Source organism: Macadamia integrifolia, chromosome 6 (assembly GCF_013358625.1).
Source record: "Macadamia integrifolia cultivar HAES 741 chromosome 6, SCU_Mint_v3, whole genome shotgun sequence".
Classification (NCBI taxonomy): Eukaryota; Viridiplantae; Streptophyta; class Magnoliopsida; order Proteales; family Proteaceae; genus Macadamia; species Macadamia integrifolia.
The window spans coordinates 16,393,397-16,405,180 of record NC_056562.1 but is presented as its reverse complement, the minus strand read 5'-3'; the positions used below and the strand labels follow the sequence as shown (position 1 = coordinate 16,405,180).

The 11,784-nt window shown below is 45.7% G+C and overlaps 1 pseudogene; it reads right to left on the bottom strand.

The window, feature by feature from the left end:
- Positions 1 to 659: 659 nt before the first annotated feature.
- On the bottom strand, positions 660 to 2,230 carry LOC122082090 (annotated as a pseudogene).
- Between the last annotated feature and the right edge of the window lie 9,554 nt (positions 2,231 to 11,784).

The window sequence follows — 11,784 nt, the reverse complement described above, 5'->3', positions numbered from 1 at the left end:
TTTTCAGACTGATTCAAGCTGATTCCAATCTGAATTGAATCAAAACTACCTCTTCTGTCACAACGTTTTAAAACCCTGTTTGTGGCAGTCATAATCCTTGTCCACTGAATCGGGTACTAACCTATAATCCCACCCCTAATGGTCGTAAAAGTGAAGTGGGCAGCAATACCTCCTAAATGTTTTATAAGGGCAACAATTGATGGATTCAGATCCTCTCCAGCCGATGGGATACCCAGCCCAGATTTGATGGCTGGAGGACCTTGGGGTGTGCCTATATATTGGTGTGGTGTGTGGGTCCTGTCAGCCATTGGATGGAGCACTGGACGTTCTAGCAGCTGGAGAGGATCTGAATCCTCGGCCAAGGGAGCCTTCAAACCCTCCACCCTTTCAATGAACTACTATTGGGCGGATGAACCCTGGGTTACTTGAAGATGTCTTCCACTTCCTTGTGTGAGGGACTTGTGAAGAGCCGGGTTGTAATGGCTCCACAGGGCTATCCAACGATTTGGGCGTCCAATCATTTACCTCCTGACCATTCAACACACATCCCAACACCTAGGGATGGGTTATCCTAAAATCATTTTGACATTTCAAGGTGTCCTAAACCAGATTATGTTCAAAGCTACCCTAATAATCCCAAAACGTCTCATCGAACTAGCTTAGATTCACAACAGTATTAATTAAGGAACAACTGATAATCATCTATTTACCCCCTTTTTTTTAAAAAAGGGAAAATCATTTTCTATCCACCCTATTCAAACTAAAATTAAATCAAAAGAAACATCGGATTTTAGCCATGATATCACGAAGGAGCCAATCTGCCATCAGCCTGTATACATTCTGGGTGGAATGAACGCCATCCCAACTCATATATGTTTCTGGATTTGAGCAAATTTGAACTCCTTCAGCTCCACATCTCTTTGTCAAATTGAAGTTGTATTCTCCACCAATTCCACAACATGCTTTTTGAATTGAGGTAACATCAAAACCTTAACGAAAAAAAAAGGATTAATCAACTGGTATGTTGTTATGGATATATGTTTCTAAAAATGCTTTTAAATCATCAAAGAAAAAATTTTGGATTGCCAAGGAAAGGGTCATGGGAAAGCACCCACTGATAAGCTGTGTAAGAGTCAGCATATGCAATATCAATATCAATGGTAGTGGCATGCTCTTGCCCTTCCCTCAACAAACTAATAGCATGTTGAAGTTTTATGTTATGGTTTACGGCAAAATTGTTTAATCCTTTCAGGCACTTGAGTTCATCATAAGATGCCGGGATCATCGCTCTTGATTATCGTGAGATAGATCGGTATATACATCCAATTGGAAAATTTCCAGGAACCACTACTCTTGTTGCACCAAGTTTAATCAATGCCTGTATCCAAGATAAGAGAATAATTAAAGTTCAATATGAGAATCTTAAGAAGGATGATTAAAATAAAATCTTTCATTAAGATGTTACCCTAACAGCATCCTTGAAATTAGAGTTTCAACTTCCTCCATGGTTTTCCCTTGAAAGAATGCATAGTTGTAGTCATTTCCTCCAATCTCTCCAACCAAGAAGAGAGATTTTCTAAGCTTCCGTCTACACTCTAATTAATTATAAAACACAAACATTTGAGTCATGGAATTTGAAAAGAAATAATAATAATAATAATAATTTGATTAAATGACCATTGAAGTGAATATAGATTAATTGTAGTCATATAAATAGAATAATTACCTGCGTCAGTGGAGCAAATGGATTTGAGATGGATCTTCAACCAGTTAAGTTGGACAACGAGTGAACTGTTAGTTACAGGGGCATAAATTTGTGTTGAGCAAGAAAGGTAGTATCCAAAGCAGTAAATCCAGCTACTGCAAAGTTAACTCCATGACTAAAATCGGCATCTTGATTCAAATAAGGGTTAAGAAGGGGAACCTGAAGAGCCATTGCTGTTAGCCATTGAAAACCTAGAGAATTAGTACACTATGATTTGATCCAAGATGATCAAACTGCAAACATTGATTGGAAAAAGAACCCGAAAGGCGAGAATGACTTACCAACATAGTCAATCATGAAACGACCATCGGAGCACCGACCGGTATGGGTATTGGACAATGTCATACCATAGGGAAGCTGACCACATCTAGTAGCAGTTCCAACCGGAGCTTCACGGATTAGATTGCCAATATCAGATATGGAGTCTCCGAATTGATAAATAGCATCAAATGAACAACTTATCATAACCAATGCAACTATCATATGGGAGGAGAGAGAGAAAGAGAGAGAGAGGAACCTACATCCACAGTATAGTTCTCTTGCTTATCTTCATTGATCTTTTAATCACTCTTTTATAGACTACACAAAGTACACAAAAGGGAAGAAATCCCATCTAGCTGTCAGGAAACGAACCCCAGCTAAGAGGAGAAAATCTGGGGAATTACACCTCACCCCATCATAAACCTTATTGGATTGGAGTGTTGGTGTTGAGCTGGATTTATTTGAAGACGATTCTGATCTGTATCCTCTCTTATATGTCCCCTCAAGAGTCAAGATCACGGGGTGGGATAACCCTTTTGTAAAAACATTTGCTATCTGGTTCTTTGTAGAAATAAATGGAACATCAAGATCTCTTTTGGCAACTTTATATCTAACAAAGTGAAAATCAATTTTCACATGTTTTGTTCGGGCATGAAAGACTGGATTTACAGTGAGATAAGTAACTCTGACATGGACCAAAAGATCAATGAGGTTAAGCCAAGAGAATTATACAGTAGGCTGTTAAAACCAGAAACCACTCTAATATTGTGCTCTCTCTCTCACCTAGAGCAGAAGTTGAAGAACAACCCCGCCCAAAACTGAGGCTGCGGATGAAAACTTTTTTTTTTTTTTTTTTTTTTTTTATAATGACATTGGAAAGAGAAGACTCTTCATTGTCCAAATATTAATTTCTTGTCCCACTTCAACAAATCTAGTTGGGTTTTTCCAATGAATATTACCCCTTAATCCAAATGCATTTTCAAAACTGCCCTGTGATTGATGGTGTTTTTATCCTTCATTTCACCTTCATTATAGAACCCTGCACGGCTATACCTTTCGATGTGAATAACAAAGAGAGTTCTTAAATTAAGAAGTGAAAAATAAGAGTCATGTCTTGTGAAACAGTTTCCAATAAGAGGGTGGAGTTACACCTATAATAAGAGCATGGCAGACAAGAAATGGAGGAATGCATGTAGTGTCAAATGTGAACTGAAACCAAAGACAACCAAAACTAGAGGGTGATTTACTAGGGAAAAAAAGTTATTTAGAGGGTGCAAATCGTTATGGCCGATTTGGTTTTATTTTCAGTAATTGTCTAAAAACTTTTTAATCTTTTATGGTCGGTTCCAAATCAAAAGAACCAAACAAGCCAAAATAAGAGTGTGATACGACAGAATTTGTCACCCAATAAAGCGAGGACACGTGGCATCCGAGGGAGGAACACGTGTCGCCCATCCGATAGAGGCCGCAAGGCTTCAAACCACGTGAAGAGAAGATTCCCAGGGAGGGGTTCCTGAAACCCTAGGCCGAGAAACCCTATAAGAGGGAACCGAAAAGGAACCTAGAGGAGGTACGCCGACACCCACCATTACTCCTATAAAAACACTGTTCTGCCGATCACTAACTTGGGCATCGAAGGACTAATCCCGGAGATACCTCCGGGCCTCTGCCTTCTGTGCTTGTGCAAGGTCGGCTCATATGGATTTTTGACAGTAACAGATTGGCGCCGTCTGTGGGAACGACTATAATGGTGGGGAAAACCTACAATAGTAAGAAAACCAGAGTTGCGCTAAGTATAAACATGGATGAGGGAGAAGCTTCAGGAGGGCTCCCCCCCTCGACGGAAATCGGTGAAGAATGGGGAAACAATGATCTGGAAGGTTCCACGAGGGACCAGCGCTCGGCCGGATATTCGGTACACGGAGATAGTAATCTTCCGCCCCCTCCTAGAGCGCAGGAATCTGTGACAAGGGAGCAGTTCGACGCCCTTCAGGAGAAGTATGACCGAATGGCATAGGCAATGAAGGAGGTCTCCAAGGCCGTCTCTCAGAGGACTGGCGGAGCATCACGAGGCTCCCATGTCTAGCCAGAGCAAGCCCAAGATGAGGGCCGGAGTAGTTCAGGATCGATAAGTTCTGGCCTGAATCCTCGAAACCATACCATGAGGGAAAGCCCCGCACCCAAAGAAAGGGCACAGCATGCCACCAGGGCCAGGCATGAGGGACCATGCCAAGGAGACGGACATAGACGTGAGGACTCGGGGTTGAAGCAGATGATCTTAGACCTGAAGACGAGATCCGGAAGGTCACAGAAAACCAGACAGGAACTCACAAGTTGGACCTCACTAATGACACGGCTCTAGCCAATGAGGTCATGAGGGACCCCCTCCTGATCAGTTTTTGTCTACCCAAATATGACACCTACGATGGGTCTGGAGACCCCATCGATCATCTAGAAGGCTTCAAGGTTGCGATGCAGTTTCACCGAGTATTGAAAAACATTATGTGTCGCGCTTTGCCTTTAACATTCAGAGGAGCGGCAAGGTTATTGTACAACCACCTGCCGACAAAATCGATTCACAACTTCAGCGATTTGAGTTACTTCTTCGTGAGGGGATTCTCCAGTAGCCAACCCCTTCTGAAGACCACATTGAACCTGACCAACGTCAAACAACATGAAGGAGAGTCACTGTGAAGCTACATGAAGCGCTTCCAGTAGGAGAAGACCACGATCAGAGGTTGGACCCGAAAGAAGAGTTCATGGCCTTGTTGGGAGACATAAAAGATAAAGAGCTAACAAGGTCTTTGGCGAAACATACACCGAAGAACCTGGCTGAGTTGAGGGCTCGGTGTGATAAATATATTCAGATGGAAGAAACCCTCCAAGCTGATGAGGAAGCTGAAGTTGAAACGAAGAGGGAGAGTAAAAGTACCTCAAGAGATGATGACAAACCTTCCGAGGGCAAGAGACGAAAGTATGAACGTGATTGGGCACCCAGTCTACCGAAGAAGTTTGAGAGATATGCACCGCTAAACCGAAAACGGACAGACATGCTAATGTAGATAAAAGAAATCCCAGACACTGGAGTCATGAAGTGGCCTGGGAAGATGGGACCACATCCTGAGAGACGCAATATGGACAAGTATTGCCACTTCCACAGAGACCACGATCATGACACCGAAGATTGTTAGTACCTGAAAGGAGAGATCGAAGGAATGATCCGAAGAGGATACCTAGGTCGGTTTGTAGACTGTGAAAATGAAGATGCCTAAGACGGCAATGATCGCAGGGATAACCACCAAAGAGACGGTAGAGGCCGCTGTGAAAGAAGGGGGCCAACCCACAGGGACAATCAAGAATGGCAAAGGGACCAAACGCCTGAAGAAGCTAACCATCGCCCCCGTGATGATCATAAAATCCCAACTAGGGTTATAGCGACTATCAGTGGAGGCCTAACCGCTGGAGATAGTTCCATTTCGGTCAGGAAAGCAAAAGCCTATACGAGAAGCTTGCATGTGGCCAAATGGTCAAACAAGAGGGCAAGGACGGGGACGGGGACGGTTATCTCCTTCTTGGATGACGACCTAGAAGGGGTGCAGACGCCACATGACGATGCCCTGGTAATTACCATGACTGTAGCCGATTACAGAGTAAAAAGGATCTTGGTGGATAACTGTAGCTCAACTGATATCCTATTCCTTGAAGCCTTCCAGAAGATGGGTATAGATAAAGGAAAGCTGAAGAAGGTTGAAAACCCGTTGCAAGGGTTCTCAGGCACCCCAGTCAAAGTAGAAGGGTCGGTTGAGCTACCGGTAAGGGCAGGCACCGGAGACTGCCAGGTAACAGTTATGATCAACTTCCTGGTAGTAGACATCACTTCAGCGTACAATGCCATACTAGGGAGAGTCGGCTTAAACTTATTAAAAGTTGTCGTCTCCACGCCAAACCTCAAGATGAAGTTCCCAACTAAGAATGGGGTTGGGGAGTGTCGAGGCGATCAAGAGGCGTCCGGGAAGTGCTATGCCACCACCTTATAGGGAAAGGGAAAGGTAGGTGAAGCGCTCCCTATAGAAGATCTACGTGATGATACAAATTATCAGAGGGGAGAACTGAGAGAGGAGCTAATACGAGTCGAAGCCGAAGAAAGGGATAGTACTCGCCAATTCCAAGTCGGGGTTACAATGCCAAGACAGCAACGGGAAAAACTCATCTCATTCCTTCAAGCCAATTCTGATGTCTTTGCCTGGTCGGCCTCAGACATGCCTGGGATAGATCGAGAAGTAATAGAGCATCGTCTGAGTATCGACCCTACTAAAAAGCCGATAAAGTAGAAGAAGATGACCTTCACCCCCAAGAGGCAGAAGAAGATAGATGAGGAGATAGAGAAGTTACTAGGAGCAAAGTTCATCCGCGAAATCCAATACCCCGAATGAATATCCAACGTGGTTATGGTCCCAAAGGCAAACGGAAGTTGGAGGATCTACATCGACTTCAAGGATTTAAACAAGGCATGCCCAAAAGACAGCTACCCCTTACCAAAGATAGACCTTCTCATCGACGTCACTTCGGAACATGAGGTTCTGAGCTTTATGGACGCGTACTCGGGATACAATCAGATCAAGATGTGTAAGGAAGATGTCCCGAAGACATCCTTCGTGACCGAGGGAGGACTTTACTACTATGAAGTAATGCCCTTCGGACTAAAAAACGCGAGGGCCACTTATTAAAGGTTAGTGAACAAGATCTTCAAGGGGATGATCAGCAAGACTATGGAGGTGTACGTGGATGACATGCTAGTGAAAATCCTGAAAGCTGAACACCATATCCGAGACCTAGAAAAGGCATTCCAAGTATTGAGGCAATACGGCATGAAGCTGAATCCAACAAAGTGCTCGTTCAGAGTAGCATCGTGAAAGTTCCTCGGCTTCGTCGTTTCAAAGAGGGGAATCGAAGCCAATTTGGTGAAGATACAGGCTATTCGAGATATGAGGTCACCACCGAATGTGAAGCAAGTCCAGGAGCTCACAGGTAGAGTTACCGCCCTAAGACGGTTTATGTCTCAGTCAGCTGATAAGTGCCTTCCTTTCCTCAAAACCTTGAAAGGGTCGAAAAAGTTCGAGTGGACAGAAGTGTGCGAAAGTCCTTCGAACTATTGAAAGAGTACCTAGCGATGCCCCCACTACTGACGAAGTCAAATACGGGGGATACCTTACAGTTATACCTAGCTGTATCGGTAGTGGCAGTGAGCGCGGTACTGATAAAGGAAGAAGGAAGACAACAACGACCAATATATTATGTTAGCCAAACCCTTTTGGAAGCAGAAACAAGATACAGGAAGGTGGAGAAAGTAACATACGCCCTGGTGATAGAGGCAAGAAAGCTGAGGCCCTATTTCTAGTCGTATATAGTGTGTGTGCTCACAGACCACCTCTGAAGAAGATACTACAGAGGCTGGATATGTCCGATCGCCCAGTAAACTGGGCCATAGAATTAGGAGAGTTCGACATCCAATACAAGTCAAGAACCGTAATAAAAGCACAGGCTCTAGAGGACTTCATAGCCGAGACAACGCTAACAAATGAACCCTATGAATCTGTTGAGTTTTGAGCAGAAAGGACTTGGACATTGTATGTGGATGGTGCATCCAACAGCACGGGGAGCGGTGCTGGGATTATACTTGTTAGCCCCAAAGGATTTCAAATCGAGTATGTAATACGGTTCGACTTCGATGCCTCCAACAATGAAGCTGAGTACAAAGCCCTAATATCCAGAATAAACCTAGCATGGGCCTTGATGGTACAGGAGTTAGTAGTGCACAGTGACTCACAGCTCGTGGTGCGACAGGTGAATGAAGACTATAAAGCCAAGGAACAGAGAATGGCCAAGTACTTAAAGACAGTGTGAGAGAAAGCAACAGACTTTAAGGAGTTCGAGGTAAGGCAGATGCCGTGGGCAGAGAATACTAGTACAGACGCGCTATCACAATTGGCCACCTCTGACTTCACAAACCTTGGACGATCGATGTGTTTTGAAGTATTACCCCAACCAAGCACCGAAGAACCCTAGGAGGTATTACCCGTTGGTGAGCATGGCCCTAGCTGGATGGATGCCATAATCGAATATCCGAAGGAAGGAACACTCCCCAAGGATAGGGACGAGGCAAGGAAGGTACGAATGCGATCAGTACGCTTCCTATTGAAGGATGAGACGCTATACAAAATAGGGTTCACCACACCATACCTCAAGTGCCTGAACCTTGCCGATGGTGAGTACGCACTCCAAGAAGTATATGAAGGGATATGTGGCCAACACCTGGGAGCCCGGGCCTTGCCTATAAAGTGCTGAGGCAGGGTCTGCTCTAGCTGACCATGAGGAAGGATGCAGAGTCGTTCGTCAAGAAGTGCATTAAGTGTCAAATGTTCGCCCCCATCCCACGGTAGCACTCTACCAAGCTTTCCTCCCTATCAAGCCCGGTACCATTTTCCATGTGGGGAATGGACATCCTGGGCCCGTTCCCCCTGGCCACGAGGTAAAGAAAGTTTGTAGTGGTGGCAGTAGACTACTTCACAAAGTGGGCAGAAGCCGAAGCATTGGCTACGATATCTGAAAAGAATGTAAGGGACTTCTTCAAGAGGAAGGTAGTCTATCGATTCGAAATCCCTCGGGTGGTGGTGACGGACAATGGAACTCAGTTCGCTAACCCAACTTTTGACTTGTTTTGTGATGCCCTCAGCATCGACCACAGAAAAACATATGTCTGTTACCCATCGACCAACGGACTGACAGAGGTAACCAATCGTACCTTGCTCCAAGGAATAAATAAGAGACTGGATGATGCAAAGAGTTATGGGCAGAAGAGTTGTACAACATCCTCTGGCCTTACCGCACGACTGAGAGATCAGCCACCAAAGAATCACCCTTCATTTTAACCTACGGCACCAAAGCTGTACTCCCGGTGGAGGTAGGAGCCGTAACCCATCAGATCTAGCATTACAATGAAGAAGAAAACAATAAAGGACTCTGACCTAATTTAGACCTCTTGACTGAAGTCAGAGACACCTCGCAAGAAATGATCGCCGCCTACCAACAAAAGGTTGTGACGCATTACAACTCCAAAGTCCGAAGGACCGAGTTCAGAATGGGTGACCTCATCCTTAGAAGGGCGGATATATCAGACCCGAGGCATCGAAGAAAGTTAGCTCCAAATTAGGAAGGTCCTTACAGAGTCTCGAGGATAATATGACGAGGGTCCTATCACCTGGAGACTACAGGGGGGAGAAAAGGTACCCCAATCATGAAACTCAAAGAACTTGAGGAAATTCTACCAATAGTGAAGTAGCATGCACATTTACATTTACATTTCGTAATTTTTTTCCCTAAGCAATTCCGAGTTGTAACTCTCCATCCCAAACACTCCGAAGGATTTTCATTTCATAAATATATGAGCTGGCTTACAACAGTCGCTTCCTAATGGTTCCTAATATAAGGCACTTCCTTCGGTTGGGTGCTAGAGCCGAAGCCAAAAAAATAATCAAAAGAATAACCTTGGTTGGGAGCTCAGGCCAAGGCAGAGCAGACCTGACCAGGAACCTTAGATAGGACCTTAGTTGAGAGCCGACAACAGGTAGGGGTTAGGAAGGAAGCACCTGCGACGGGGACTGAATGACGACATCTTGATGTGCGAGGGAGTCTCGACCTTTATTCCCCCACCGTCTAACCAATGCCTCGATAGGACCGAACCTTGTGATAAAGGGCTCCCACTACTTGAATGAGAGCTTCGGCCTTCATACCCCACCTGTAGGCCGAAGATCTAGAAACTACCTTCGGATTCAGAATTGGTCTTTAGGATTGCAAAAAAAAAAAAAAAAAAGACAAAAGGTGAATCAATGAGACATCTAAACAAAAAGCATTTCATTCATAGAGACGCCCGAAGGCCAGAATTACATGAAGATGCCCAAAGGCCAAAATTACATGAAGAAGCCCGAAGGCCAGAATTACATTAAGATGCCCGAAGGTCAAAACTACAAAAAAAATGCTAAGTTAAAAAGAGAAGCCTCATGGAGCATCTGTGGGAGGGATGGCCTCGTCCCCGGCATGGTCGGCAGTGTCTACATTGGAGTCTCCTCTCCCAGTAGTAAGAGGGACCTCACGAGAAACCTGGACCCCCTCCCCTCACTGCCGCTATCCTCGCCATCTGCGACCTTGGTGGCGGCAGGAGTTGCATCAGCGTCCTCCTCAAATATGAGGCCACTCCCCTCAAATGATACCTCGAGATGATGTTCGAGGACCCAATCTCGAACATCGGTGGCGCCCATGATGAATCTGGGGACGATCGCGTGCTTTACCACCTCCCAAAAGTCCTCAGAGGACTTGTAGCTCTCGACGGCTCGGGCTTCAACCTCCTTCAACTTCGCGACCATCTGTGCCTCCAGTTCCCTGAGCTACCGATCGCTCTCCTACTATGTGTGGAGGAGGTTGGCCTCCAGATGCTCCACTTTCTCGAGGAGGACTGTGTGCTCCTTGTCGAGTGCCAACTTTTCACGTTCGGACACCTCGAGGTCCCTAGCCAAGGCTTCAGCCCGGATGGTCAGTTGGCCGACTTGGTTTTGAGCCTGGAAGAGATCAATAGTTAGAAAAAAAATGATGAAAAAAAGGAAGGAAAAAATTACTAAAGGCCGAAGGCTGAAGATTACCACTGCCATAAACACGTAAGTGCTTATAATCATAGCCTTGGTCCTTTGGCTTTGGGCCTCATCCGCGTCTCCTAGCAGGCTCCCCTTCTGGATGAGCTCTCGGGTAACCCGCCCAATGGAAAGTGTCTCGCCCTCCTTGATGGACCACTAAGGGACGAACCCGACTTCGGCCTGAGAATGACTGCCTCTTGGGCTTTGAAAGTCAGCACCAGGGGAGGAGGCTCTCGGAGGGGATGGGTCGTGACTTGGGGCCTCTAGCGCCTGAACGGCTTCGATGGTAGGGTCTTCGGATCTAGGCTTCTTCCTTGGGAGGGTGTTGGAAGTCAAAGCCCCTCTTTTCTTGACTTTCTTCAGCTGCCTCTGTTGGGCGTCTTGGGCCCTGGCCTCCTTTAGCTGGGCCTGTCTCTCAGCCGCAGTAGCTCTGGCTTCTACTCTCAAAATTTATACTGCAACAAAGAGGGTCAAGATCAGTATGAGAATGCTAAATCTGAAGTAAAAACATGTGCAAACCTAGGACTCACCTGGGCTAAGCCCGAACAGGAACAAGAAGGCATCCAACTGGAGGCTACTGGACTCGACAGGCCAACGGAGGGCCTTGTCCTTGGCCATCAACAGTGACTCTGCATCTGTCCCGAAAAGGGTGGGTGCAGAGTTCACGTCCTTCAGGTCTGGGATGTCCCAAGTATTACCGAAGGGGAACCCTTCAGACACCCTCATAAAAAAAAAATTTAACTTCCAACCATGAATCGAGGTTGGGTATCGGTTCAGGAATCGGAGGTCTTTTCTAGGGTAGAAGGAGTACCAGCCCGAGTTCCCCTTACTGGGATCGAGAGATATGCAATTGAGGAAGAGAGGAAGGGAGAGAGATCTCCCCATCCGAGAGAAGAAGACGATGAAACTGAGGACTTGCCACCACCCATTTGGGGTCAGCTGGGCTGGAGAGATGCCATAGTGCTGAAACACCTAGCTGAAGAAGGGGTGAAGGGGAAGTCGAAGCTCGGCCTTGAAGGCATCCCGATAGAAGTAAAGCTCTTCAGGATTTCAGTAGCTTGCTCTATCTTTGGG